This window comes from Helianthus annuus, chromosome 17 (genome assembly GCF_002127325.2).
Source record: "Helianthus annuus cultivar XRQ/B chromosome 17, HanXRQr2.0-SUNRISE, whole genome shotgun sequence".
NCBI classification, from domain to species: Eukaryota; Viridiplantae; Streptophyta; class Magnoliopsida; order Asterales; family Asteraceae; genus Helianthus; species Helianthus annuus.
This window is the reverse complement of record NC_035449.2, coordinates 188,710,007-188,716,006: the sequence shown is the minus strand read 5'-3', so window position 1 is coordinate 188,716,006 and position 6,000 is coordinate 188,710,007.

Here is a 6,000-nt window from a genome sequence, read left to right as displayed (position 1 = left end):
CGAGTTCACAGTTGATAGTTCAGTAATAGTAATGGTATAGTAAGCATTGCGTTCGTTCATTAAGTCATGTATCGTATTAGTTCGTATCGCAGCCCTCTAGGCATGTATGCGAAGATTAGGGAAAGTTCTCAAGTATTCTAGACTATGTATATTTGTATCGCGGCCACCCTGGCATGTGTGCGAAGTTTTAGTATGTATAGTTCGCGGCCTTCCTAGGCATGTGTGCGAATGATAGTCATAATATCGCGGCCAACCCCTGGCGTGTGTGCGACAATCAGTTCAATTAGTATACTAGTCTAGTCGTATCTCATCATTACCCTTCCTCACCCTGAGGACCATATAACTAAGTTCCATAAGCTAGGTAAGTACAAGTAAATAATCCAAACCCATTCCCACCCTGGGAACCCCATGCCTTGGCTGTGTGAACTCACCTTGGTTTGCTCGGTATGCTAAGTATGTGCTCACAGTTTATCAATCAAATCCTAGAGTACGCATGTGTACATGATCAGTTTATATCCAAATTGTTCACGTATAGGTATAATCACAGAAGTACTAAACATGTATTCAATATCATACAAGTCATGCATACCACTTAACAGCAGTTAATCAATCCGGTTAACTTCTAACAGAGTTAAGTCAGGTTACTGTGCAAGTTATTCAAGTCGGCGAAACACAGGTTGGCGAAACACTCTCTGTTTCGTCGTTCAACCCGTTGACGAAACACAGTTCTGTTTCGTCAACTACCCTTGGCGAAACACCCCCCTCTATTTCGTCAAACACCCTTGGCGATACACTATCCAGTTTCGTCGATTACCCCTTGGCGAAACACCCTATCTGTTTCGCCAACAATTCCGTTTCGTAAACCAGTTTCAGTTACGCCAAGTATCAGTTACGATTTCACCAGTTACGCAATATCACAGGAAACCCTAATCATGCTAACAGCCGACAACAATCATACAATCATACAATCATCATCAATCACAGAATCATTATCTAATCATCGTACAGAATCATCATAAAGAAATCATTCAATACCGCACATCATCATCAAATTAACACATGATTAGCAAGGTATAACTATGTAGGCAGATTCATGACATTTAACGTGTATTTGATCCGTATAACATCAATAAGTTTTGCAAACATCAAACTGAAACTATAGATCATAGCCTAGTCAAAACCATCAAACAAAACATGAACACAGTCATAATCTGGCATGCTCCTTCATGATTTCAAACAAGAACAGTAATTGATGATATAGAAAAGCAATCACACATAGATAAACACTAACCGCAACGAACAGGGAAGCAACTAGATCGGTTCGAGACTTCGGAGACACTAGGTTGCCGTCAACAGAGAAAGAAAGCCCTAGGGTTTTTCTGACTTAGCTAAAGTGTGACGGAGGGAGTGGTTCCGTATAACTTATACGCGTATAATGGTCCTGGGCCCTTAATGGGCTTGACGAATCTGATGGGCCGGCGAAACAGACTTTGTTTCGTCGAGATCAAGTTGGCGAAACAGGCTTTGTTTCGTCGAGGTCGGGTCATGGCGAATCACTTGATTCGTCGGGTCATGCATTGAACGGTTTAAGGTTTCATGTAATGCAACCAAACACAAACACATGCAAACACAATACGTTTTTATTATAACACAAGGTGTACAGTTACAATTCAAGCAAGTCAACGACTAAATAGTCAAAGTCATCGTGCATTTAATGCGAAAGTGAAAGTCGGAAACTCGAGTTGTCACATTATCCCCAACTTGAAGGAAATTTCGTCCCGAAATTTGGCATGCGGTTACTGAGGAAGCTAGGTGAGTTGTATCGTTCACTGGTTTTCCTGGGGTGTCACATCCTCCCCCCGTTGATCTGGAATTTCGCCCCGAAATTCCGTGGTAGCTTCAGCCTCAGCAGTGGTTGTGCTGTTCGCGAACAACTGGGGATACTTGAGTTTCATTTGATCTTCACGCTCCCAGGTGAACTCTGGGCCGCGACGGGAGTTCCAACGAATGCGAACAAGAGGGATTCTCGTGTTCTTGAGGACCTTAACATCCTGGTCCGTGATTTCAACAGGTTCCTCGACGAACTGCAACCGCTCGTCGATAGTGAGCTCCTTCAAGGGAACTATGAGGGTCTCATCTGACAGGCACTTCTTCAGATTCGACACGTGAAAGACGTTGTGAACTGCACCGAGTTCAGCTGGTAAGTTTAGCTTGTATGCCACTTTGCCAATCTTCTCAATGATCTCAAACGGTCCGACGTACCGCGGATTTAGTTTGCCTCGCTTGCCAAAGCGAACCACACCCTTCCAGGGTGAAACTTTAAGTAAAACCCGGTCCCCGACCTGAAATTCCAACGGTTTCCTACGCTTATCCGCGTAGCTTTTCTGACGGTCGCGAGCTGCCGCCATACGTTGCTGTATCTGCGCAATCTTTTCCGTGGCGTCCACTACAATCTCTGGACCCATGATCTGACTATCCCCCACCTCTGCCCAACAGAGAGGTGACCGGCATTTACGCCCGTACAATGCCTCGAATGGAGCGGCTTGTATGCTGGTGTGATAACTGTTATTGTATGAGAACTCCACCAAGGGAAGATGCTTTTCCCAGCTGTTGCCGAAGTCGATTACGCATGCCCGAAGCATGTCTTCGAGAGTCTGGATCGTGCGCTCAGACTGCCCATCCATCTGAGGATGATATGCTGTGCTCATGTCTAGCCGTGAGCCAAAAGATTTGTGCATCGCTTGCCATAGCTCTGACGTGAATCGTGCATCCCGATCCGAAATGCTAGAGGTGGGCACCCCGTGCCTCGAAACAACTTCTTTAAGATAAACGTCTGCGAGAGTGGAGAACTTATCCGTTTCCTTTATAGCCAGAAAGTGTGCAGACTTGGTGAGTCGATCCACGATCACCCATATAGTATCATTCCCACGCTGGGATCTGGGTAGGCCTGTAACAAAATCCATGGAAATTTCTTCCCATTTCCATTGCGGTATCTTGGGTTGCTGAAGTAGGCCCGCTGGTTTCTGATACTCCACCTTGACCTTTGCACACGTCAAACACTTGCCGACGTAAGTAGCGATGTGGGCTTTCATGCTAGGCCACCAGTATGTTGTTTTGAGATCGTGGTACATTTTATCCGACCCTGGATGTACCGAGTAGCGAGACTTGTGTGCTTCATCCATCACAAGTTCCCGTAATCCGCCATATAGTGGGACCCAAATACGCCCTGTTACATAATAGGCGCCGTCTTCCTTTTGTTCCATTCTTTGCCTTGAGCCGCGTAAGGCTTCAGCCTTGACGTTTTCGGGTTTCAATGCTTCTATCTGGGCAGTTCGTATCTGTGCAGGAAGACTGGACTGAATGGTGAGTTGCAAAGCTCGTACACGCCTAGGTGTAGTATCTTTCCGACTGAGGGCATCAGCCACAACATTGGCCTTGCCTGGATGGTACTTGATGGCGCATTCGTAATCGTTCAGAAGTTCGACCCATCTTCGTTGACTCATGTTCAAATCCTTTTGCTTAAGGATATGCTCGAGACTCCTGTGATCGGTGTAAATTGTGCACTTAGTACCGTACAGGTAGTGTCGCCATATCTTAAGCGCGAAAACAACAGCTCCCAGCTCTAAATCGTGCGTCGTGTAGTTCCGTTCATGAACCTTGAGTTGTCGCGAAGCGTAAGCAATAACTTTATCCCGTTGCATCAATACACACCCAAGACCCTGTATCGACGCGTCACAATAAACCACAAAGTCATCCGTGCCCTCTGGCAATGAGAGAATAGGTGCGCTGCAAAGCCTATCCTTTAAGTACTGGAAAGCGGTTTCCTGGGAATCTCCCCAACGGTAGGTGACACCTTTTTGTGTCAGTAGTGTAAGCGGCTGTGCGATCTTCGAGAAGTCTTTGATGAATCGTCTGTAATAACCCGCCAAACCCAAGAATTGGCGTATTTCCGTTGGTGTACGCGGTGCAGGCCAGTTCCTGATCGAATCTACCTTGGATGGATCAACATGAATCCCATCCTGGTTTACCACGTGGCCTAGAAAGTGGACTTCACGAAGCCAGAAGTCGCATTTTGAAAACTTGGCGTACAATTGTTCCTTTCGAAGAAGTTCCAAAATCAACCGTAGGTGCTGCTCGTGCTCCTCCTGACTCTTGGAGTAAATCAGAATGTCGTTGATGAAGACAATCACAAACTTGTCTAAGTATGGCTTGCACACCCTGTTCATCAGATCCATAAATACGGCAGGCGCGTTTGTTAACCCGAATGACATAACAAGGAACTCGTAGTGACCATAGCGAGTTCTGAATGCGGTTTTGGAGACGTCCTCATCCCGGACACTCAGCTGATGATACCCTGACCTCAGGTCTATCTTGGAGTAGTAACTCGACCCTTGCAACTGGTCGAATAAGTCGTCTATACGCGGAAGAGGATAACGGTTCTTCACCGTCACCTTGTTGAGTTCCCGGTAATCAATGCACATCCTGAAGGTACCGTCCTTCTTTTTCACGAATAACACTGGAGCTCCCCAAGGCGAAGAGCTTGGACGAATGAAGCCCTTTTCCAAGAGCTCTTGTAGTTGCTTTGACAGTTCTTCCAGTTCAGTTGGTGCCAAACGATACGGTGCGCGGGCTATTGGTGCTGCTCCAGGAGCTAACTCAATCTGGAATTCGACCTGGCGATGAGGCGGTAGCCCAGGTAAATCTTCAGGAAACACCTGAGGAAAGTCGCATACTACTGGAATATCCTCCAACTTCTTTTCTTTCGCTGAAGTATCAGTAACAAGTGCCAAGATGGCAGTGTGCCCCTTTCGTAAACATTTCTGAGCCTTCAAGAAAGAGATGATGCCAACCACATCACCACTCTTGTCGCCCTGAATTTCGAGAGGTTCCTTGCCAGAACGAGTAATGCGAACTATCTTTTCCTTGCATAAGATCTCTGCGTGATGTTGGGATAACCAATCCATACCGATAACGATGTCAAAACTACCCAAAACTATGGGTATAAGATCAATCGAGAAGGTCTGACCAGCTAAAACGATGCTACAACCCTTGACTACATGTGCGGCTTCTACACTTTTACCATTTGCTAATTCTACGACATGTTTGGTGTTTAGAGGTGTTGGTGTACGTTTTAACATTTTACTCACTTTTAACGATATATAGCTTGTATCGGCACCCGAATCAAATAAGACAGTAACATAAATATCGTCGAGAAGAAACTTACCCATAACCACATTGGGATCATTCATTGCGTCGCCCCGACCCAGCACAAAAGCACGACCCCGAGCTTCGTTGCCATTGTTGTTGTTGTTTCCCCCGTTGTTGTTGTTCCCGTTGCCCCGATTGTTGTTGTTGTTGCGATTCTGGTTCTGGTTCAATTGAGGGCAATCACGTTTGAAATGACCTTCTGCCCCACACTGGAAACACCCCCGGTTTCCACGCTGTGGCTGCTGCTGTTGGTTCTGTGGAGCTGGTAGTTGTAGTTGCTGGTTCTGATTCGCAGGTCGCGCACTCCTGCAGTCTTTAGCTTCATGCCCTAACTTGAGGCATCTCTGACAACGTTCCTTGCGACACCGTCCACTGTGGTGTCTGTTGCACTTATTACATAGTGGGTGAATTCCCCGATATCCACCCTGCCCCTGATTGCCTGAAGAGTGTTGACTGGGACTCTGATAACTGTCAGTCTTTTGCTGCTGAACCTGGGACTGAACTGAAGCTGATCCCTTGCTGGAATCCCCATCCCATTTTATTTTGTTGTCACTGGGAGTAGCAGAAGTAGTAACAGCAGTAGTGGCAGCACTGATGCGTTTTGGCAGCTTGTTCTGTTCTACTGCCTGATCCGTAATACGATGAGCAAGATGCTGAATAGCTTGGATGTTATCAAGATTAGCCGATGTCACATGGCTCTGGATCTCTGGTGCTAACCCCTTGAGATACAACTCAATGCGCTTGATTGGAGGGTCCACCATCGTTGGACACAGCACGGCCAGCTCGTTTGAC